This window comes from Lontra canadensis, unplaced genomic scaffold (assembly GCF_010015895.1).
Source record: "Lontra canadensis isolate GAN:19392208 unplaced genomic scaffold, GSC_riverotter_1.0 scaffold54, whole genome shotgun sequence".
NCBI lineage: Eukaryota > Metazoa > Chordata > Mammalia > Carnivora > Mustelidae > Lontra > Lontra canadensis.
Window position 1 is genome coordinate 13,684,420 of NW_022631048.1, and position 24,154 is coordinate 13,708,573.

A 24,154-nucleotide genomic window follows, 5' to 3' on the forward strand; every position below is an offset into this window, starting at 1 on the left:
ACATTCCTCATGTAACCCTGACTTTCACTCAGAACTTCACTCTGGAAATACTCTCATGCTGTCTGACCCTTATCACGACTGTGACCTTAACCTAGTTTTAACACTGACCATGATCCTCCCCCAGAGTCTTAATCATGACCTTGTCCATAAAACTGACAGTCCTTTAAATTTGACTCTAGCCCTGATCTCTTACTGATAAACCAGACTCTGACCTTGACCCTTAAACCCAACTGTCACCCAGACTCTGTCCCTCACACAGATCTGAGCCTACTCTTTTTTTTTTTTTTTTTTTTAAAGATTTCATTTATTTATTTGACAGCGACAGTGAGAGGGAACACAAGCGGGGTGGTGGCAGGCAGAGGGAGAAACAGGCTTCCTGCTTGAGCAGGGAGCCCAATGCATGGCTCAATCCCAGGACCCTGGGACCATGACCTGAGCCAAAGACAGACGCTTAACGACTGAACCACCCAGGCACCCCCCCTTGAGTCAGACGCTTAACCAAGTCACCCAGGCACCCCAGATCTGAGCCTACTCTTATCCCTGATTCCAACACTCGGCAACCCTGGGTTGATCGGACTGATTGTCATTCACACCTGGAGACACCCGCACACCTTGCTGACAACACTCAACCTGACCCTGACCCTGACCCTGACCCTTCTGACCACTCTGGCACTGACCCCAACCCTGGACTTACGTGAATTTGACTCTCACCCTCTTCTTGATTCTCACCTTACACTGACCTTGACCCTTCCACCTGCAGTGATCTGACCGAACCTCAGCTGACTTGATCCTGTTCCTGACCCTCATGACCCTGATCTAGTTACTGATCATGAAACTTCACCTAAGCCTGACCTTGACCCTGAACCTTACTTGAATCCTTAACTGACACAGGTGTTTATCCTGTCCCAGACTGTGACCCTCGTGCACAGCCTTGCCTTGATAGTCACCCCATAGCCTCACCCGGATCGTGACCCTGACCCATTTTAAAAATTGAAATATATTTGACATACAACATGTGTAAGTTTCAGGTGTACGTGTTGATGCATTTATGATCTTAATGTGTTTTATATCATAATATGCTTGGACAATTAGCCCCTTTATCATAATTACATAATTCTGTCTTTTTAGTCATTAGAATAATTAAGTTCTAGTTTCCTAGCAAGTTTGTTGATAACAACACAATATTGTTGTCTGTGCTCCCTATTCATTACAAATGTATACCCTCAGGCAACAGCTGCCCTGTCCCCTTTACTCCCTGACACCTGGTAACCACCATTTTAGTCTGTTTTGGGGAGTTTTGCTTTTATAGATCACACGTGTAAGTGATGTCATCCAGTATTTGTCTTTCTCGGTCTGACTTACTTCACTGAGCATAACTTCCACAAGGTCCATCATGTTGGAAACGGCAGGACGTCCTCTTTTCTCATGGCCGTATCGTATTCCATTGTATTTATATACCACATCTCTATCGTTTTATCTGTTGACCGGCTCGGACTGGCTGTTGAGAACGACGCTGCTGTAAATGCCGGAGCGCACATCTCTCTTCAAAATCCCGTTTTTATTTCCTTTGTGTACGAATCCGGAAGTGGAATCACATGGGATCCTTGGTGGGTCTATTTTTAATTGAGAAGCATTCATGTTGTTGCCTACTGCGGTTGAGTGACATTATATCTCATTGTGGTTTTGATTCGCATTTCTTTGACCGTCAATGACGTGGAGCATCTTTTCATGTGTCTGCTGGCTGTTGCAATGTGTTCTTTGGAGAAAGGTCTAGTTCTACCTATTTTTCAGTCGGATTGTTTGTTTTTGAATTTGAGTTGTATGGCTTCTTTATATGTTTTCAGTATTAACTCCTTACCCAGTTATGGCTTGCAAAATTTTTCTTCCATTCTGCAGAGCTTTTTCAGTCTGTTAACGGTTCCCTTTGCTGTGCAGAAGGTGCTAAGTTTCATGGAGCCCTGTGTGTTCATTTTCACGTTGGTCTTTGGTGCTGCTGGTGTCATATTGTCATATTCAAGGTTAAGGAGCTTCATCCTGACATTTACTTCTAGGAGTTTTGTTGTTCCAGGTCCTTCTGTCTCAGTCTTTAATCTGTTTGAGTGAATTCTTGTGACCGGTGTAAGACAGGGTCTAATTTCATCTCATGTGCTCATCCAGTTTTCCCCGCTCACTGGTTGGCAAGTCTGTCCTTTCCCCATTGTGTGTTTGGCTTCCTTGTTGAATATTTTCTTGACTCTATAAGCAGGCATTCTCACTGCTCTGCCTTCTGTCTTGTTTCATTGGTCTGTGTGTCTGTTTTTGTCTGTCTGTGCAGTAACATACTATTTTTATTACTAAGGCTTTGTAGGACATTTTGAAGTTAGGAAGTGTGATTTCTCTGGCTTTGTTCTTTTTTTTCCTTAAGAAGGACATTTTAACAACATTAATTCTTCTGACCCATGAACACAAGATATCTTTCCATTTGTTTATCTTTCCATTTCTTTGATTTCTTTCAATGAAGTCTTGTAGTTCATTGTACAGGACTTTCACATCCTTGGTTACTTTTATTTCTAGCATTTTTTTTTTAAGATTTTATTTATTTATTTGAGAGAGAGACAGTGAGAGAGAGCATGAGCGAGGAGAAAGTCAGAGGGAGAAGCAGACTCCCCATGGAGCTGGGAGCCCAATGTGGGACTCGATCCCGGGACTCCGGGATCATGACCTGAGCCGAAGGCAGTCGTCCAACCAACTGAGCCACCCAGGCGTCCCCATTTTGTTGTTTTTGATGCTATTGTGAATGGGATAGTTTTCTATATTTCTTTTTCCGACGTTTCATTCTTAGTGTATAGGAACATAAGTGATTTCTGTGAGTGGATTCTGTATCCTGCAACTTGATTGAAATCTAACAGCCTTTCAGATTTGCTCTATACCACATCCTGTTACGTACAAATAATGACGGGACTTCTAATACCAGACTGAGGAAGAGCGGTGTGTGTGGGCACCCGTGTCTTATTCCTGCTCCTCGAGGAAAAGCTTTCAGTGTTGCAACAGTGCATACACTGTGCCGTGGGCTCCTAACATAGGCCTCTAATATATTGAAGTACATTCCTTCTATACCCAATCTGCCGAGGGTTTTTATGAAATGATGTATTTTGTTAGATGCCTTTTCTGCATCTGTCAGGATGATCATGTGATTTTTTCCCTTTCATCTTATTAATGTGATGGATCACATGTATTGATTTATGTGTGTCTAATGATCCTCGCTTCCAGGGATAAAGCCCACTTGCTCACAATGTGCCTTTTTACTTGTTCTTGAGTTCAGTTTGCTAATATGTTGTTGAGAGCGTCTGCATCTGGATTCATCAGAGATACTGGTCTGTAGGTTTCTTTTCTTGTGGTGTCCTTCTCTGGCTTTCATATCCGGGCAATGGCAGCCCCACAAGATGATTTTTACAAATAGTCCCTCCTCCCCCATTTTTTGGAAGAGTTTGAGAAGAATTGGTGTTAATTCTTTGACTATCTAGTAGAATCTCCCGTGAAGGTGTCTGGCCGTGGAGGAGGTTCTGTGTTGGGAGGTTTTTGATTTGTGATTCAATCTCTTTAGTCTCTGGTCTGTTCAGATTTTCTATTTCTTCCTGATTCAGTCTGGTAGGTTGCTTGTTTCTAGGAATCAGTCTGTTTCTTCTAAGTTATCTGAGTTTTTGGCTTGTAGTTGTTCAGTCTCACAGTCCGTTTCTCTGCAGTCTCAGTTGTAACATCTCCTTTTTCTTTTCCTTTTCTAAAGATCTTATTTATTTATTTGAGAGGCAGAGAGAGCACAAACGGGGGAGGAACAGAAGGAGAGGGAGAGAGACAAGCAGACTTCACACTGAGCAGGAGCCCGATGAGGGGCTCGATCCCAGGACCCCAAGATCCGGACCTGAGCCGAAGGCAGACGCTTTACCGACGGAACCCGCAGGCGCACCTAATGTCTCCTTTATCACTCTTAATTTTATTTGAGTCTTTTCATTTTTTTTCTTAGTCCAGCTAAAGGTTTGTTGATTTTGTTTATCTTTTTCATAGAACCAGTTCTCAGTTTCATCAGTCCTTTCTGTGGTTTTCATTGTTCCTGTTTAATTTCTGTCTGCTCTGAGCTTTGTTGTTTCCTTTGTTCTGCTAACTTTGGGCTTAATTTGTTGTTGTTTTCTAGTTCCTTGAGGTGTAAAGATAGGTTGCCTACTTGAGGTCTTTCCATTTTCTTTTTTCTTTTTAAAGAAAATTTGTATTTAATAAATACAAATAAAGATTGTATTTATTTATTTGACAGAGAGAGACACAGTGAGGGAGGGAGCACAAGCAGGGGGAGCTGGGGAGGGGGAAGCAGGCTTCCTGCTGAGCAGAGACCCCCCAATGCTGGGCTCCATCCCAGGACCCTGGGACCATGACCTGAGCTGAAGGCAGAGGCTTAACCCACTCCAGGTGCCCTGGAGTGATTATTGATATGTACGAACTGAATGCTGCCACCTTACGTCTTGCTTCTGATTGTTTTGTAGCTCCTTTGTTATATCCCCCGTTTCTGTCTACCTTTGTGAAACGCTGATTTTCTACAGTGCGTCTGGTCTCCCCCTTTCCTTGTTTTGTGACTCTAGGGTTTTGCTTTGTTGTTACCACGTGGATTACAAACAACATCTGTTAGGTAAAATGGTCCTTTTGATGCTGTTAGCACCTTATTTTCGTTCCCTGTAAAGTTTCCGAGCTTTTACTCTTCCCCTTTAGTTTTGATGTTAAAATGTGCCTCTTTTTATGCTGCGAATTCACTGAGAAGTGGGAGTGACTTCGGTTATTTTTCATGCCCTTTTCCTTTAGCCTCCGAACTGTAATTAAGTGTTAACACACCTTCTTCCTCCTCCTTCTTCTTCTTTTAAAGACTTTATTTATTTGACAGAGAGACAGAGAGAGAAAGAGCACAAGCAGGAGGAGTGGGAGGGGGAGAAGCAGACTGCCTGCTGAGCAGGGAGCCCGATGTGGGGCTCAATCCAGGACCCCGGGATCATGACCCGAGCCGAAGGCAGACGCTTAACGACTGACTCACCCAGGGGCCCCTTAGCATACCCTTCTAATATAAAGTTTCCAGTTGTAATTGTGTTCATCTTTTGCCTTTGCTAGTGTTTTATGTACTTTCATCTGCGTTTATGTCACTAATTAGTGCCTTTTCATTTCAGCTGAAGAACCCTTTGAGCATTTCCTTCAAGGCTGGTCAAGGGGCGGTGAGCTCCCTCGGTTTCGGCGTGTCTGGCAAAGTCTCTGTCGCGCCTCTGTATCCGAAGGGGAGCTTCACTTCGGGGAGTACTCTGGGCTGGCAGTTTCTGTCATTTAACTCTGAGTAGGTCCTTCCACTCTCTCTTGGCCTGCGGCGTTCCTTCTGAGAGATCTGCTGATATGGGGGTGCCACACCCCAGGAGGCGTGTCCTGCAATGAGGGGGCTCCCGGACTCCCACAGGCACATCTCTTGCAGAAGTCTTGAAGCGGACGGCAAGGACACGTTCCTTGGTTGTTCTCGTCTGCCTCTTTCCCTTTCCTCCAGTTCCTGTCACGCCCTCACTCACTCGCCACTTTGGCTTTCCACCGGCCTTGAAGGGCAGGCTGTCGCCAGGGGTGCCCTGGGGAGGGACCGACTGGAATTCTTCCTTCTCCTCTGACTCCGAGCCCATCTCTACCCTGCTTCGGTGGTGGGCCTGGTTTCCCCTGCTGGCTGGGCTTCCGCAAACTCTCTGTCTTCAGTGAGTGTCGCCCAGTTGTGCTTCCCCCAGTCCTGGCAAGTCAGGCTGGGGCAGGCTCGTCATCTTCCTTGGATCTGCAGCCCCCTTCACGGCCCTGTCTGCCTGCTTTCTGATGCACAGGTGCGTAGAAATCTGAGTGCCCTGGTGTGATGATCAGAGGCACTTTCATTTGATTATGAATGTCTAAGTAGTTATAAATAAAAGGGGAGAGGAAGAAAAGGAAGACTCTTGCAGCCACTATGCTGATGTCACACTTGGCCCTGATCCTGACCCTACATTCACCTTATTGTTGGTCCTGAACATGACCCTCGCCTTGGAAATGACCTGACTCTGACCTTGCAGTGTACTGTTAACCTGATTCTGAAACTGGCATTCACCATGGTGCTGACCCAGAATTGACCCTTACCTTCACTCTGACTCTGATGTTGACTTTGACCTGAAACCTGCTCTCACCCGGAACCTGAATTGGACCCAGCTCTCCCAGTAGTCTGATGCTACTGTTCAAACTGAGTCATAACTTGACACTCACTCTGACCATTCATCTAACACTGACCTTGACATTAACCCTGAAACACTGATTATGACCCTGACCCTGCTCACCCTGATGCTTACTTTCACACTAACCTTGACCTTCAGGTGACCTTGATCCTCATCCCCACCCTGACCCTGAACCTAACCTCAACAGGATTCTGACCCTAATAGCCCTCACATCCACGCTGAATTCATCCCTGCATTTGACCCTCACCTTCACTCGTGCGTGGGTCAGTGTAGAGGCTTAAAGTAATTCAGGTGTATTTATCATAGTTTCGTAGGCCTTAAGACAAAACTGGGTCTTGCTGAGTTAAAAGCAAGGTTTCAGCAGAGCCACATGCCTTTCTAGAAGCTTTGGGAGATGCAGGAAGGGATTGTGAGCCGTGGAATGTAGGAGTCGTCCTCCATGAGGTGGAAAAGGCCTGGGAAGGGGTTCTCCCCTGGAGCCTGCAGAAGGGCCACAGCCCTGCCCTCCGCACTAGACCCCCGAGCTGCACAGCTCTGAGATAGTAAGTTTCTGTTGTTTAGGCCACGAAGTTTGTAGAAATTTGTTCAAGCTCCAGTAAAAAACTAATACATTACTAAGTCTGTAGGTTAGGGTTAGGGGTTAGCTTGGGTTAATTTATTTGCCTTTTAATTAAAGATATCAATGCTTAAATAAGACATTTTTCTTATACCATTTTACAGTGAGGAAAGGTAAGTGTGTATCCCTAAAAGTTAGAAGAACCAGAGCTCCCAAAGCAACACCTAAGTGAAAACATCTCGGCATTTCTGTTTTATCTCTAAAGTTAGTAAGAAATGTCCTTGCTCTGTTGCCCTCCACACAGATGGATTCGCTCCCCATTTCATTCTGGTCTTGACTCGAACGCCACCTTCGCAGAGGTGGTTCCTGGTGGGCCTCTGAATGCGACGGCCCCCTTAGTCTGCACTGTTCTCCTGGCCAGCACTCCTTCCTACTGTTGATCCGTTGATTATATCCTCTGCTGTTTGCAAGCTCCCAGGCGGGACTAGAGCTATACATTTGCACTAAGGAGATCCTCAATAAATACTTATTAATTGAACCAGTTTACTCTATGACATGTATGGCTTTCTTTTTAATTAAAACTGTTAATGTTTTATCAGTGATTTTTTTAACATTTCAGGATATATTTGGAGAAAGCTGTTGCTCCATGACTATACATCTGTCAAGGCTGTGGCTTCACTGTGTCCTGTGTCCTGCTGCCCCGAGCTGGCCAGGATGCTCATGACCCGTGTATGAGCTCAACTTCATACCTTAGGGTGAGCTCTGTGAAGGCGCTGGGGAGCATTTGGGGGGCTTGTCCTGCTGGACACCACTGTGACATCTGGGGCCAGATGGGACGTGAGCACCCCCTCTTTCCTAGCTTTTCCATTTTCTACCCTCTGTCAGCATGTGGGTTTCCCACCAACTGTATCTTTGAAGATGAACTCTGAGATGGCCCATGGCTTGGGACGCCACTGACATCCCAGAGTCTCGTTACAACCAGTGTCAGAGGTTTCTGTGGCCCTGACGTGACCCTTGTTCCCAGAATAGGCCCCATGAAGAGTCCCACGCGAGTTGGGGAGTGCAGGGAAGATAAATGTGTGATTGCGGCTCTAGCTGAAGCTGCTCTGGGGGACCCACTGGAGGCCGTCTCCAGGCTCAGTCAGGCTCTTCCGCTGATGTCCAGTACGACCCAGGAGAGTCATGTCATTGGAGCCTGAGGCCCATGCTTTCTAAAGTGAGGACATGGTTTTAGAGGCATTGATTCATGCGAGATGATGGAATGTACTCCCAGGAAGTTCCGGCCGGTCTCCAAGGTGGATTCCATCTCAGGAGTTCCGCATGCCCCCATGCCATCTGATGTGGCTGAGGGGCCATGAGCCATTCTGATCCCAAACCCAGGTTTTGGCTGTGCTGCCTCACTTGCACGAAAGCAGCAGTGCCTGGGTCAGGCCTTCCCTGCAAATGCTGGGTCGGCTTAGTGAGGACCTTGCCCTGGACACTAGCCCCATGACACTGTGAGGGCACTCGGGGTCCACAGTGGAGTCAGGCAATGCAACAAGGGATTCTACATCAGGGTAGATGATGCAAGGTTTAGTTTTAGAGCAACCATGACAAAAAAAAGATTTAAATGACACAACAGAAAGTATTTCAACATACTCTGTATTATGGCCATGACGGGAAAAGTGAAGGATGGGGTCAGAAAGGGGAATGGGAGTTCCAAGAAGCAGGCTGGAGTCATCAGGGGATAGGGGTGTCTCGGGGAGGAAGGGACCAAGAGACTAGTCACGGGTTCCAACAGTGCAGCGTCAGGGTGTGCGCTGGGCCTGACCCATGGCCCTGGGGGCACTGGGGGCAGTCTAGCTCCAGAGGCTCTCCAGAAAATGCAAATTGGCCTGCGCAGAGCCTTCCTGGTCTGTCTTCTTGGTTCCTGGGTGTGGCTCTTTCTCTGCTTCTGGAGGCTGAGGATTCTCCTTTATTTTCCTCTGAGCTGCACTATTTTGTGTGGATTCAGTGCTGTGAGTGGGCACAGACTCCTCCTGCAAAGAAGTGGAGTAGAAGTCGTCCTTGTGTCCTAGGTAGACCTGAAGAGATTCAACAGTAATAGCCTTTTCCCTTCCTCTGCTCGCCAACTCTGAGATTTTAGAAAACGTCTTCTATTCTGAACAGGCTGAAAGAATTCATTTGGTTTTAAAAAATTCAGCAAGGTCAGACCTTTCATAATCTCTACCATGATCTGTAAACATTGAATGAACAAAATTTGACAGGATGAAGGGAGAATTGGCTTTGCAGTGGGGTTTGGGGCACTGCTGACTCCCTGTTGCCCCCGTGTGGCCACTCTCCAGAGAGCACGTGGCCCAATGTGTTCCCATTTACCAGCTTCCAGGGGGAAGACAGGAGAGGGTTGGTCCCTGAATTCCTTCGCTCCTAAGAACCATCCTCTAATTGGTGAGCAGTTTTCTAAATCGAGTGTCTCTTCACTAGATATTAGGTTTAGGGTCAGGGACAAGTTACAAACATTAGCTAGGGACAGCTTTGTGTATGTCAGTGTTAATGCCTAAGGCGTTTTTTAAAAAATACAACGGGAGAGGATATAGTCACGAAAGCACTGAGCACATGCCCTGTCCCCAGAAATAAGTCATCATACAAAATGATGGTTTCATCTTAGCTGAGGACCGGGAGCTGGTCCTACAGGTCCTCGGCAGGTAGCATCTGTGGCCAGCTGGCCATCTCCCCCCGACACCCACACCCAGCTCAGTCCCTCTGTTCTGCTCCAGGGCAGCAAACAGACAGACCGGGTGCAGGTGGGACTCCCTCCTGTCAGGCATGGCTCGCTTCTGACAGGTAGAGAAGTGGGCCAGCTCACATGCACATGCCGTGTTCTTTTGGTTCCTCACTCTTGGCCTCCCCTCTCCATCACCCTGGTCCTGAACCTTTAGCTCCTGTGAGAACTTGGGTTTGCAGATTTCTGTTGACATTTGAAGTGTAGATCTGTGTTGCCTTTGTACCCTGTGCTTGGGTCAGAGATGAAGGCGGGAAAAGTCATCATACCAGAGTATGAAATTTCCAGTGTGCTCTGTCCCCAGCACCTCAGGTTTGAAAGCAATGGCTAACTATGTACTTGATGTTCCACACAGTCAGCTTTAGGGACTCACAGATGCATGTGATGGGAAATCGTACTGAAAGGACTCTCGTTACTGAACTTTTGCCTTGCAGAAGACATTTAAGGGACACCGCCCCTCGCCCACGATGTCATTTCCAGTCTGGCCAATGCCCAGTCACACTGACACGTGTAGCCACACAAGGGCACAGCTGCCACACCTTCCCGGAGCACTCCCGGTCCCCCTGCCACCCCGGTCTGGCCAACCCTGCACACCCCCAGCCTCCTGAGTGTCCCCTGTCATGGCACATGTCACACAAGGCTGTCAGTTGTTGTGTCTTGGTCTGTCCTTCCTGCTTGGAGTAGGTCTCTCTCCCAGATTGCTGGGCTGGATGATGGACCCATGAATGGTTTCGGGATCTTCTGTCCCAGAACAGTAGGTGTCCTTCAAAACCCTGATGGGCAGGGGAATTCTCTGTCCCTCTGAGTGCCCCCAGCCTCAGTGGAACCTAGTGTCCAGGGCAAGGGACTTGGGAGTCCTCCCAGATGACGTATGTTCTATGAAGGTGGCTTCCTTCCGAGATCACTGTACATCCACATGGCGTGGCCAGGCATTCCGTGGGACAGAAAGCATGTTACTGTGTTGTATTCTCCGTGCACACTGTGACTAACAGAGAGAAAACACACGCTCACCCTCACATGTTCATGCTGACACCTCCATTTCTGAGCACCACGACCATGAAATCGACAGTGAAGTCCTGTTGGTCTGGAGACCTGTAGATGTGCCATTCCAGCTGTCAATAGAGAAGGATGGAGATGGAGTTCTGGCTAAAAGGATGGAAGTCCTTGCCTCTGGGGGTGAAGCAATTAGATTTTACCAGAAAGCGCTACGTTCTACTCAAAAAAAGGGGCATGATCCTAGGATCTTTGAGACCAGGGATCGGCACAGACTTTTCTGTAAAGTTGTCTGTGAAAATTTTCTGTTAGGTGTTGCAGTCCACGTGGTGTCTCTGACAATGACTCCTCTCTTGCATTGTGGCTTGATGGCAGCCAGAGACCGTCCATAACTCATGTTCCTGCCACACTTGATTGAGAGAATATGGGGAGAGTTCCATTTGGCCCATCGGTGGTAGTTTCCCACACCCTAGATCTGCAACATGATGGATGATGGGGGAGAGGGCTCTTCTTTTCCAGTGGCAGAGTGGGAAGACACTGGGATCTATCCTGCCTCACCATGGCCCCTCCTCTTGAAAGTTAAAAAAAATGATAGTGTGATTGACCTAAAATTAAGTCCTCAGGATTCTCCCACCTTTCTCTGTAGGCCTCAAGCTTCCCCCAACACGTTTGTCTGAGGTTGAATTCCATGTAGGTACTCTTTGGCTGGGTAATGTCCCATTATCAGGCGGGTATATCTTGCGGCTTATATACCACACAGGCAGTCATCTTGTTCAGGCCAAGACCATGAGCACATTGGGGTTTCCCCTGAGGTAGCAGATAATCCATCCCGTGTGGGCTTCAGGATGAGTCTAATCCAGCCATCAGCAATGTTACGGAGTACCTGGCTTCCTGGGCCCTCTGTGGCACTGGCATGGGCCTCGCCTAGGCTGCTTCTGCAGTCCTGATGGAAAAGCCCTCCGCCTGGGTGGCCCACCCCATCCCTCAGTTCTGCAGGCTGAGACCCAATGTTCCTCCCTCCTCATTGGCTGGGACCAGGTCACATGCCCATAAATGAGCCAATCCCTGGAGCCAGGGAGTGGAGCCGTGGAGATTGGCAGAGGTTGTTAGGACCTCTGTTGTAATGACTTTTCTAATGGCCGTGGCGTCAAGATCTTCTGGGGCGCATCTGTTAATAAAACAAATCTTAATTTCTGATAGTAAACTGGCTTAGCACCTAGCACCTCAGTCCCAGAACCTCAGGTCTACTGTACTTCTCTGCAGAGACAATGGCTGGAAATGAACAAGATAAATGGAAACTCGTCTGGAGTGCACAAGGGGAGGGTGTGTGTGTGTGTAGAGTGTTGGGGATAATAGCTTGGCCAAGCTGTACCTCCAATTTACCGAGGTTCAAGAAGGTGCGGGGAATCCGTGGTGTTTCACTGTCCATCCTTTTGCAGATGAAGAACATGCCTTTGCATGGAGTTTGGCAAAACTCGTTCCAAGTCTTCTCTAGCTGGTGTGGAAGTTGGGGAGAGCAGCGCCCTCCATCCGCTAGGATCGTCATGAGAGGCAGAGTGCTCTCAAGAAGGTGTCTGGCTTTCACAGGGCTCACTGTGAGCCTGCACACAGGACTGACGAGGACAGTTCGCACTTTTGTTCTGAGGATGGCGTCTTGGAAGAATGCGGTGCCCCGTGTGATCCCAGGCAGGGGACAGACCTGGAGTCCACTGTAGAGCTACTTCGTGGGATGCGGGTGATCTGCAGCCTCTGCTTCATGAGGTCTGTCCTTTATTGAGTTCTGGGTGTGGTTTTTGCAACTTTATCCTAATGGCTGGGATTTCCAAGGGGTGGGATTTTTTGGTTTCACTGTAAGAGTTGGTCCAGAGGGAGAGGGCAAGTCCCCTTCCGCTGCTGAGAAGTGAGTCTCTAGCGGTTGGAGTGTGTATTACAAGCCTAGAGGTCAATGGCGAGGTGGTTACAGCAGTCAGCAGGCTATTGTTATTGATGATTTTTATGGGTGAATTCCATAGGATGAGATGTTAGATCTCATGGTTAGGGATCCTCATTAAGTGCCCATCAAGGGTGCTTGTTCTGAGGTTCATATTCGATATCTTTTTATTACTCCTAATAGCCCTTCTTGTACTTGGTATTCCAATGAGCAGTGCATTACAACGTTGCCTGCATTTTACCCGTGTGTTGATGAGGATTTGAGAGAGGAAAATGTTGTCAGTGCTTCCACAAATTGTACAGTGGAACAGCCAAATAATAAAAAAATTTTTTTGACACAAAGTAGGAAATATCCTGCTGTGATTCCTAGTTTAAAGCAGGGGAGGGGGCCCTCTTTCAGTACAGGTAATGAGGACCATAGTCCTTCCTAAGGGAACATTATCAGATTCTATTGGAAACTTGGTCTTTGCTATTGTGGAAGAATCAGGAGTCAACCAATTATTCGTCTCCTGTTTCATTTTCTACGAACAGGTCCACAATATTTGGATTCACACCATTACCATAGTGAAATCATCCCAACTTTGGGAGCCACTTGCCCTTTGTTTGAGCCAAGACAAAAGCGATTTCTGGGTGACTGGGAGACCCTGGGATCAGTATGCTGTCAGTAGGGAGTTACTGAGATCTTAAATTCTAAATGAGCTCCTGACACCCAGATGAAATGCATTTCAGATTTAGAAACTTCAGATAGAAATTTTGGGTCCATGATGACAACTGAAGAAAATGTGTCATCCCTAAACCTAACCTTAACCCCTAACTTTAATGCTGAAACCTAACCTGACCTTAAAGCCCAGTCTGGAGCCCTCAATTCCAAACCTAAAATTGAACCCAAAGCCTGGACTCTGAACCTGAGCCCTGGATCCAAGCCCTGAATCACGAACCCAAACCCTAAACCAGAACTCTGATGCATGAACCTGAACCCAAATCCCAAAATGAATCCAAACCCCAAATTTGACCTTGGACTTTATCCCAGAAGCACTGAGTCTTAAACTCTAAATCATAAACCTAAAGCCCTAAACTCTAACTGTTCCTTCGCCCCTCACTCTGAATCCTCACCCTGACCCTAAACCCAAACCCTGATCTAGAACTCTGACTGGAACCTGACCCTGAACCCAGACCCAAACCCTTCACCAGAGTTCGTTTATGCACACACCACTGATGGGTATTTGCAGCTTCTACCTTCGGTTCTTGTGAACACTGTTTGGGTTGGGGGCTGGGGTTAGGCTCTTGGATTGGGTCAGGCCCAGGCTTGAGAGCAAGTTGAGGTCAGAGTGCGGGTCTGGTCAGTGCCAGGGTCATGATTGGTGCCACCGTTTGGGTCAGGGACTGTTGTCATTCCACAGTGTTTCCGATTCATTGCTCCTTAGGTATGTTTGGAGAAGTCGGGGCATACTGGGCTCCATGCAGCTGCAGTTTCCAGAATGAAATGGCTTCAGCGGGACCCCGGGAGGGAGCAGGTGCTTCCACGGAAGGGTGAGCTCCCCAGTCCTGCACTGCCCTCCACCGCCTGCAGAGGGCGCCGGACCGTGGCTCCGCCGGAGCCTGGCCCGCGCAGCCGCAGCTGGGACGGGTGCCGGCCTCCTCAGGACCCGCTGTGGAGGCTCCTGGAGCACGAGCGGCCGCTCCCACGCTGACAGGACTCGCCGTGGGGGACGTGGGTCCTCGTCCACGCTGACAGCCCTCCGGCCTCCTCAGGACCAGCCTCTGGAGCAGAAGGTGAGCAGAAGCCGCCAGAGCGGGCACTGCCGAGGGGGCGCGTGGTCTCAGGACACCCGGAGGAAGGGCGCGCGGTGTAGACCGTGGGCTTCCGCGGTTTTGTGTGCGGCGCGGCGGCCTCCCCGGGGCTGAGCGCGGGGCTGTGGGGTCCCCCCTGTCCGGGCTCGGATGCGCCCCGGGTCGGGGCTGTGTCTGTGCGCCGCGGACGCGGCTCCTGGGGCTCCGCAGAAGGTCCGGCCGCGGCCGCCCCCTCGGGGCTCGCGCTCCCCCCGCCCCGCCCGCCCGGCCCCGCGCGTCCTTCCCGCGTCCACACCCGCGCGGGGCCGGCCGGAGTCCGGGCGTCCGGGAGCGACGGCGGACTGTGTAGAGGGCGGCGGGGACGGCGGGTGCTTCCCGAGCCCCGGGCGTCCCCGTCCCCGCGCGTCCCCTCCGTGTCCGCGGTCAGCGGCGGCGGCTGTGAGGGACCGGCCTGTCCCCTCCCGGGTCGGGGCTCCCCGTGTCTCGATCTTGCGGACGCGGCGGACGAGGCTGCCCCGAGGTTCCCCCGCCGGTCGCTCGGGCGGACGCTGAGGCGTGAGTGTGTCCGCTCGTCGCCTCGCGCTGCGGCCCCGGCTCTGGGCGGCTCCGGCTCTGGGCGGCTCCGCGGGCGCGTCTGGGGGCGGCGGGCGGCGTCCGGGCAGCGAACCACGTCCCCGCCACGTCCCCGCGGGCGCCGGGAGCGCGGAGCGACCGCGGCTTCACGGAGGCGGCGGCGGGGAAGGCCGGTCCGGGGAGGACGACGGGCCGGGCTCGGGCGTCGGGGACGCTCACCGGCGGCGGGACGGCGACTCCCTGCGGGACGTGACCCGCCGCTTCCCCGCGGGCCGGGACGGGGGCGTCTCTCCCGCGGCGGCTCCTGACGCGGGTCCGGGGCGGACGGTCGCTCCCGGGACCGACGCCGAGCCGCCCCCTTCCCGCGGCCGCTCCGGCTCCGCGGCCGCCGTCCCGAGGCCCGACCCGCTTCCTCACGGCTCCGACTGGGCTGTGGGGGCGCCGCGGGGACCTGGGACCCCGAGTCCCGCCGCGTCTGCCGCGCCGAGACTCGCCCCGACTCCGTCCTCCAGCGAGTGTCCGGCGGCCGCGGCCTCCTGCAAGGGCGAGTGGCCCGTCCGCGCGGGGGACCTGGACCCGGCGGGCTCGGCCTCCCTCCCGGAGTCCGACGTCGTCTCTGCTCCTGCGACGTGGTGCCGTGGGGGTGTCGGGAAGCGCCGCGTCCTCTGCGGTGACCTCGGATCTGCGGGACCGTGTCGCCGCCGCCGCAGAGAGACGCGCCGTCCCCGCACGAAGACCCCCCGCCGTCGCTTCCGAACCACGTCTGCGCGTCGCACGGGCTGCTTCGGGGCGTTTGGCCCCACACAGCGACACGGTCCCGCGGAACCCCCACGGAACCCCAGGTGAGGAACGGCTGACGGCGCCCGCAGTGGCCCCCAGACCGCAGGCCCCCGTCAGCGGCCGCCGCCTGCCGCCCCGTCCGCGACGTCTTCCCGCTCTCGGCCGTGTTCTCCTTCCGGAGCTGCTTCCAGCACGTTCCGTGCTTGGGAACCGGACGGACTTGCGGGGCACGGACGGCGCCGTCCGAGCGCGGTTTCCATACGGTTCAGTCGCCGCGGCTGTCTTCAGTGTCCGTCCGCGCTGTGACACGCGTCCGTCCCTCGTTCGCTTTCCACGGTGACAAACAGAAGAACATCGGCCCCTTAAGACCCTTCAGGTGCGCCGTTCTCGGCCTTCGCTGAGTCCCGCGTTGCCCCTTGTTCTCCGAACGTTCCCGGTCCCCGCGAGGGAGTCCGCGCGCAGGAAACACCCGCTCCCCTTGCCCTGTCCCCGCGGCCGCAGCGCGGTCCAGCTTTGTGTCCCGGACGTGCCCTCCGAGTGGGATCCTACAGCGTCCGTCCTCCGGTGCGGGCTGATTCCCCTCAGCGCGAGGACTTCGGGTGCCGCCGCGCTGTGGCCCGCGTCAGAACCCGCTTGCTCTTGGGGCTGATCGGTTTCGCGGTGCAGGAACCGCAGTTTGTCCGCCGTCTGTCCGCGGACACTCGGGCGGCTTCCCCCTCGGCTGCTGTGGGAAATGCTGCTCTGAGCAAGGGCAGTTCTGCTTTCTGTTTGGGGGCGTCCAGGCTGCAGTTCAAGTCTGTGTTTAGTATTTTAAGGAACCACCATAGTTTTTTCCCACAAATGAGCCGTTTTCCTTCATCCCTTCATAGGGCGGAACAAGATAGCCGTTTATGGATCTACCTCCTTCTGTTTGTCCTTTCCCCATGGATGGACATTTGCATCTTTCTGGGTTTTACCTCTTGGGAACACCGCTGCTATGACTATTCCTGCACATTTTTGTTTGTTTGAACCCGTGTTTTCATATGGGGGGATACATCTAGGAGTGCAGTTGTTGAACCATATGGTAGTTCTGCTTTGATATCTTTGAGTAAATGACAAACTGTTTTATACCCAGACTGCACCATTTTTCACAAGCAAGGTGTAAAGGTTTCAGTTTCTCAACATCCTTTTATTATTTTTGGTTTTCTTGATCATAGTGATTCTGTGTAAAAGGACATCTAACTGGTTTGAATCCTCATTTCCGTAAAGACTAATGATGTTTAACATCTATTCATGTGCTTTTCACCATTTCTATGATTTCTCTGGAGAAAGGTCTGTCTATCCAAGTCCTTCGTTCATTTTATTTTTTATTTTATTTTTATTTTTAAAAAGATTTTATTTATTTGACAGAGATCACAAGTAGGCAGAGAGAGAGAGAGAGAGAGAGAGAAAGAAGCAGGCTCCGCACTGAGCAGAGAGCCCGACACAAGGCTCGATCGCAGGACCCCAGGATCATGACCCAAGCCAATGGCAGAGGCTTAACCCACTGAGCCACCCAGGAGCCCCATGAGTTAATGTGTATACGTGGTGTGAGGTAAGGGTCCAGTTCCATTCCTCGGTACATGGATAGCCAATTGTCTAGCACCCTTCGTTGAAAAGACCATTCTGTCTCCCCAGTGTAATGTTGTCCACCCTTATCAAAATTCAGAGGACCATAAATGATGGGCTTTATTTCTGGGCTCTCAGTTAAATCCCACTGATCTATATGCATACTTGAAAAAAAATATTTATTTAAAAATTTTTGTGAATTTAGTTTCAGGGTGTATACATACCTTTACAACTATATCATAATGTTTTATTTACTGTTGCTTTGTATTAAGATTGAACTTTGGAAGTATGACCTTTCCCCTTTGATTTTCTTTTCCAAGATGGTTTTGGTTATCTTGTGGACCCTTAAAATTCCATTTAACTGTTACAATTAGCTTGTGCATTTCTTCCCAAAAGTGAAATTTCTTGGGAGCGCATTGAATTTCCACATCACATTGTGTACTGTTGCCGTCTTATCAATAGTACGTCTTTCCATCACCAGAGGGTGTCCTCAGATTGATTTAGGTTTCCCTTGCTTGCTTTCAGCAATGTTTTGTAACTTCCGGTGTACAAGACGTACACCTTGATGACATCTGTTCTTAAGTATTTGGTCAGTGTTGATCCCTAAAACAGAATTGTTTTCTTAAAGTTCATTTTGGACGGTTCATTGCTAGTGTATACAAACGAGAGAGATTTCTGTGTATTGATATTTAGTCCTGTAACTTTGCAGAATTAGGGAACTGGCTGTGATCATTTTTTGTTGATTCTTAAGGAAGCTCTGTGTGTAAGACGCTGCCGTCTCTGGTCTCTGAATAGACCTAGTTCTACTGTTTCCTTTCACATGTGGATTCCCTATTTCCTGCCTTACTGTCCTGGACAGAGCTTTCATTACAATACTGAGCAAGGAGTGGAAGCAAGCATGATGAACTCGTTAGTGATTTCAGAGTATTGCTGTCAGTCCTCAAAACTGAGCATGATGTTTGATTAGGGTTAGGGTGGGTTTAGGTTTAAGGCTTAGGGTTAGGGTCTCCCTGTCCTCTGCTTCTTCTCCCATAACCAGAGTGATCTTTTCAGAACATAACCTTTGAGCCTCTCTGTGATTTGCTCCCCAGCTGCCTGTCCTCTCCAGTCTCACCTCTCCCACTGTATTCACCCCTCCCCCGTGGGCCTCCCAGGGGTGTGTCATCCCACATGTGCTTCGGGCCCCTGAGCCTTGACATTCTCTCTGCCCTCTGCCAAGAGCACTCTCCTCTCCCCCTGCTTCATGTCTGGCTTGTTCCCCCATTGGCTGGACCTGGATTTGTCCCCCGGTGACCTAACTTGTCTCTGTTGGGTGTGTGTGGCCTTGTCCGGTATTTAAATGTAGTGCCCCACTTTCCCTGTTGGAGTGATTTACTAAGATGCCAGGTATGGGGCAGGCACAGGGAAGTAGCCTTAATGCCTGTGTGAAAAAATCAGTCTCAGGGCGCCTGGGTGGCTCAGTCGTTGAGCATCTGCCATCTGCTCAGGCCATGATCCTCGGGTCCTGGTATCGAAACCTACCATGTCAGGCTCCCTGCTCAGCGGGGAGCATGCTTCTTCCTCTCCCACTCCCCCAGCTTGTGTTCCCTCTCTAGCTTTCTCTCTGTCAAATAAATAAATAAAACCTTTAAAAAATCAGTCTCAGAGGGGCTCACCACCTTGCTGAAAATGGGGGACCTGCTGTCCCCACAGGCAGTCCCCTCAGAGAGACAAGACTTCCAACTTCTTGGGACTGGGAAGATGTACACCTGGACCTGGAAGCTTCCACCCTCAGATTCACGGCTGCGGCCTAAGCAAGCCCCCTCTTCTTCCAGCGGTCCTCTTTCCCCTTCCCTGCCCATGGGCTGGACCTGGTTTCTGATCTTGGGGAGTTCGAGGGTGGCCCTAGGAATAGCAGTGGTTGACTGATGGACCTTGTCAGCAAGAGGCCCTGTAGCCTTCATGGGAGGACCCTATGGGGGTGGAGACAGCTCTGTGGGGCCAGCGACAGCCCACTCCAAGCCAAGTGGGGCAGGAGGCCAGCCATGCTGATGCTAGCCAGTCTGTAGGCCATAGAAAGGAGGGCTGTGCCCAAAGGTGCTCCTCTCCTGGCAGGGGTTCGGCAAGGGGAGGGCACCTGCAGGGTTTGCCTGGGAACTTGGCACAGGACGAGTGTTCCTGGCTCCAGCATGCTGACTGTGGGGTTGGTTTCCTGACTCTGAAGCCTCAGGCCACCCTTTGCATGATGCGGTGCCGATGGCCCCCATCTCTGGGAGCAGAAGGAAGGGAGGCCTCATGAGCAGACTTGCTCGGGACAGGCTGGGAGAGTGGTTATTGCTTAAAGCAGCACAGGACCTGCCCCTGTGAAGAAGGTGCACATGTCCGTGGGCCCCAGCTCTGGGGTCCTGCCGCCAGCCTCTGACAGCGACCCTCCTCCCGACTTGTCCCTCATCCCTGTAGGTAGGTGGTCTTCCTGGACCTGTTCCTGCAGAGGGCACAGAAGGCCATCATGGTGGGACACAGGGTCACCTGCTAGGTCTTCACAGACCAGTGGGCTGCCAGGCCCATGTGCCCTCACCACCCAGGAGGGCTGGAGGGTGGTGGTCCTCGAGGTCCCCGGTGTGCCGCACTGCGATGTCCATGCAGCGCATGGCGATGGTCAGCGCCTCTGTGAGCAGTGCTTCCTCCGTGAAGTGGACGACCTGGTGTGTGCGGATGTGGACATGAAGTTCTGGGACCGTGTGGGCGTGGAGATCCTGTCCCCCCTCTTTGGCACCCTGCACCCCAGTTTCCACCGGGTGTCCTCTGAAGACTTCAGCTACCAGTGCCGGCCACTGTCCCAGGCCCATATCCCCAGGGACCAGGGCAACATTTACTACACGGGGCCCTTTTTGGGAGGGTTGGTGGTGGAGGTTTACCGACCGACCTTGGCCTGTCACCAGGCGATGGGGGTCGACCTGGCCGAGGGGATTGAGGTGTGGTGTGACGAGAGCCGTTGATCAGGTACCTGCTGGGCCATAAGCCCAGCTATCCCCGGAGGACCTTGGGACCCGCAGCAGCCGGGCTGCCCTCCCTGCACCCCACCCCGCCATGAAGAAGCTGCGATTCAGGCCATGCCCAAGAATCAGCAGGACATCCGGGACTCATGAGGGGCTGTCTTGTCTCCATCGGGGGGTGCCGCCCTGAGCAGAGCTGTCAGAGCAGGTTCCTACGCCTGTCCCCTCGAGGGAGACTGTGGAGCCCAGCCCTGTGCACACGGACATGTCCAGGGCACCAGCTGCACCCGCACACAGGAGGCCTGCCTGGGGACACAAGGCCTTCTCTTTGTGGCCAGTCTGATCTGATAACTTCTGGGTCATTTGCAGCTGTGAACGGCTCCAGTTTATGGCAGATGTTTTTCTGTGTCAAGGCTGAGCAACCATCTTTGAAAAGAACAATCTAGGGAGAAGGTTTCCTCCCTGGTTCTAGGCAGACACTGCCTGGGGGGTGGGAGTGGTCCTGCAGCAGCCAGGGAGCCAGGATGGCCTCTGGCCGGGTCTTCCCTCCCAGTCCCTGCACCTTGCCACACCCATGGTGCTTCAGGGTGAGGGCTGTGCAGAGCCACCTGTCAGATCCCCAGTCCCCTGACCACCGTGGCCAGTGGCTCAGCCTTCAGGAGCACAGAGCCCTCTGGGTTATGTATGGTTTCTGCCTTGGTTCTATTTTTTATTTTTTAATTTAATTTAATTTTTAAAGTTTAAATTCTTTGCTAACATGTAGTATGTCAGTAGATTTTAATGTGTTCAGTGATTCATTAGCTGTCTGTAACACCCCGTGCTCATCACAGCATGTGGCCTCCCTAATACCTGTCAGCCAGCTACCCCATCCCCCAACCCCCTCCCTTCTGTGACCCTCAGTTTGGTTCCCAGAGTCCAGAGTTTCTCATGGTTTGTCTCCCTCTCTGATTTCTTCCCATTCAGTTTTCCCTCCCTTTCCCTATGGTTCTCCACACTATTCTTTATGTTCCATGTATGAGTGAAACCATAGGATAATTGTCTTTCTCTGCTTGACTTATTTCATTCAGCATAATCTTCTCCAGTTCCATCCATGTCGATGCAAATGGTGGGGATTCATCCCTTCTGATGGCTGAGGAATGTTCCACTGTATATATGGACCGTATCTTCTTTATCCATTCATCTGTTGAAGGACATCTAGGCTCTTTCCACAGTGTGGCTATTGTGGACATTGCTGCTATGAATATTGGGGTGCAGGTGGCCCTTTTTTTCACTATGTCTGTATCACTGGGGTAATTATCCAGGCGTGCAATTGCTGGGTCGTAGGGTAGCTCTATTTTCAATTCATTGAGGAAGATCCACACTGTTTTCCAGAGTGTCTGTACCAGCTTGCATTCCTGCCAACAGCGTAGGAAGGTTCTCTTTTCTCCACAACCTTGCCAACACTTGTTGTTTCCTGTCTTGTTAATTTTAGCCATTCTGATGAAGTTCTAGAACCTAGGTGAGGTTCGGTGGGGTGAGGTCCGGAGCCGATGACCAAGAAAGAATTCTTGAGACATCTTTGGTGCAAAATGGTGGTTTATTAGAGCACGGGACAGGACCCATGGGCAGGAAGAGCTGCTGCCCCGGGGATGTGAGGAGTGGCTGGTTATATACACAGGAGTTGGGTAGGTGAGGACAAAGTGGTATTCAGAAGGGCTATTGGGGTAAAGAAGACTGTCAGGATACTGAAGGCCTGGTTACTATCAAGCCAAGGCCGCTTTCCCTCTAATGAGGCACTAACATAAAGACAATTGGGGAGTCTCCTGGTGGAATGTTACCTTCCTGCTATCAAGCGTCCTTGTTAGTGAGATTTAGGTTTAGAAGAAATTTAACTTTATTTACTTTTCCTTCTAACTCAGCCTCCTTCAGTTTTGTTTATGGAGGGGAGGGTGACATTAGGGCTTGAGGAACTGAGTTATGTGCCTCTGGAAATTGGGCTATTGATAAGGTGACTTCTTTGTTGCAAATCTCAAGGACATTTGTAAACCAAGGGAGACTCCTGCTTTGCAGGATTGTGATCTCTGCAAGTTAACTATTTGTTTTTCTTTTAGGGCAGTCAGGGGTGCCTGAGGAATGTGACATGTATTACCAAGGGGAGGGGGTGGAGAGGGGGTGCAAGGTGCCAGCTTTTGCTTTGTCCTCAGCCAGCCTCCTGCTCCCTCATCAATTCTAACTGGTGTGAGGTGGTACCTCATAGTTTTAACTTGTATTTCCCTCATGTTGAGGGCTGCTGAGCACGTTTTTATATGTCTGTTGGCCATTTGGATGTCTTCTTTGGAGAAATGTCTGTTCATGTCTTCGCCCTATCTCTTGATTGAATTATTTGTTCTGTGGGTGTGGAGTTTGGTAAGTTCTCTCTAGATTTTGGATACGAGCCCTTTATCTGATATGTCATTTGAAAATATCTTCTCTCCTTTTTGTTGTCTTTTGGTTTTGTTGACTGTTTCATTTGCTGTGTAAAAGCTTGCTATCTTGATGAAATCCCAACAGTTCATTTTTGCTTTTGTTTCCCTTGCCTTGGAGACGTGTCTAGCAAGAAATTGCTGTGGCTGAGGTCAAAGAGGTTGCTGCCTGAGTTCTTCTCAAGGATTTGGATGGATTCCTGTCTCACCTTGAGGTCTTTCATCCATTTGGAGTCTATTTTTGTATACGGTGTAAGGAAATGGTAGTTTCATTCTTCTGCATGTGGCTGTCCTGTGTTCCCAGCACCATTTACTGAGGAGACTGTCTTTTTTCCACTGGACATTCTTTCCTGCTTTGTTGAAGATTAGTTGACCATAAAGTTGAGGGTCCATTTCTGGGTTCTCTATTCTGTTCCATTGATCTATGCATCTGTTTTTGTGCCAATACCATACTGTCTTGATGATCACAGCTTTGTAATAGAGCTTATGGTCACCTGCCTTGGTTTTAAATGGCTATTTCTGTGCTGGCGCTTGTGAAATGTGGGCGCTCACTCAGTCTGGATGCATGTCCCATTGGGATTCCTCGGCGCCCACTGGTGGGTCTGCACTTGTGCCCTAAATCTGCCTGCACGGCGTCTTAGTGAGCATTCACTGAGTGCCAGCTGTGAGCTCCAACAAGGCACAGAGCGTGAGTGAGAACTAAGATACAGGGTCCCTGCCCTCCTCGGACTTGCGATGGCTCCGTCTTCCTGCCTCACTTCTTTCCTATTGTGCTGTGACTGACGTACAACAGATACCGTTAAGCATGTTTCAGGGTCCAATTCAGTGGAGATAAAAGCACTCACTGTTCTGCACCTGCCACCTCCGTCCATCACCACCACTTCTTTTTTTTTTTTTTTTAAGATTTTATTTATTTATTTAACAGAGAGATCGAGATCACAAGTAGGCAGAGAGACAGGCAGAGAGAGAGGGTGAACCAGGCTCCCTGCTGAGCAGAGACCCCCCGATGTGGGGCTTGATCCCAGGACCGAGGCTTAACCCACTGAGCCACCCAGGCACCCCAATCACCACCACTTCTTCATCATCCCAAGCTGAACCTCTGCCCACGAGACCCGAATCCCCATTCCCCTCCCCAGCCCCCAGCATCTCCTTCCACCTCTATGAGCTGGAGCGCTCTCTGTCCCTCACTAGTGGCCTCCTCCAGTATCAGTAGTTTAGGGACTGGCTTATTTCACGGAGCACAGTGGGCTCAAGTTCTGTCCACATGAGCCTGGAACTGACACCCTTTTCCCCCAAAGGAGTGGCTCAGCCCTTTCCTGTCTAAGCCGAGCCTCCTCAGTCCCCTCTGCTCCCCTCATTTTCCTCCTCAGCCTGAAGATGATCCCAACCAATCTGCAGCTTTGAAGACCAGTTCAGCCCAGATGCAGGAACATACCCCGGGGGTCTCGGCCTCACCTACCCCATCTGTCCTGTCCACACCAGGTGCCTGCACCCTCCCACCAGCTGGCCACCTGCTCTTCTCACAGATGTCC

The 24,154-nt window shown here is 50.9% G+C and overlaps 1 long non-coding RNA gene across 1 annotated transcript; it reads left to right on the forward strand.

Annotated features, from left to right (window-relative positions):
- Positions 1–5,561: 5,561 nt before the first annotated feature.
- On the forward strand, positions 5,562–11,296 carry LOC116877875. Its single transcript, XR_004384735.1, has 3 exons — positions 5,562–5,858; positions 7,412–7,547; positions 11,193–11,296. It is a non-coding gene; the product is annotated as an uncharacterized LOC116877875 (long non-coding RNA).
- The last annotated feature ends 12,858 nt before the right edge of the window (positions 11,297–24,154 follow it).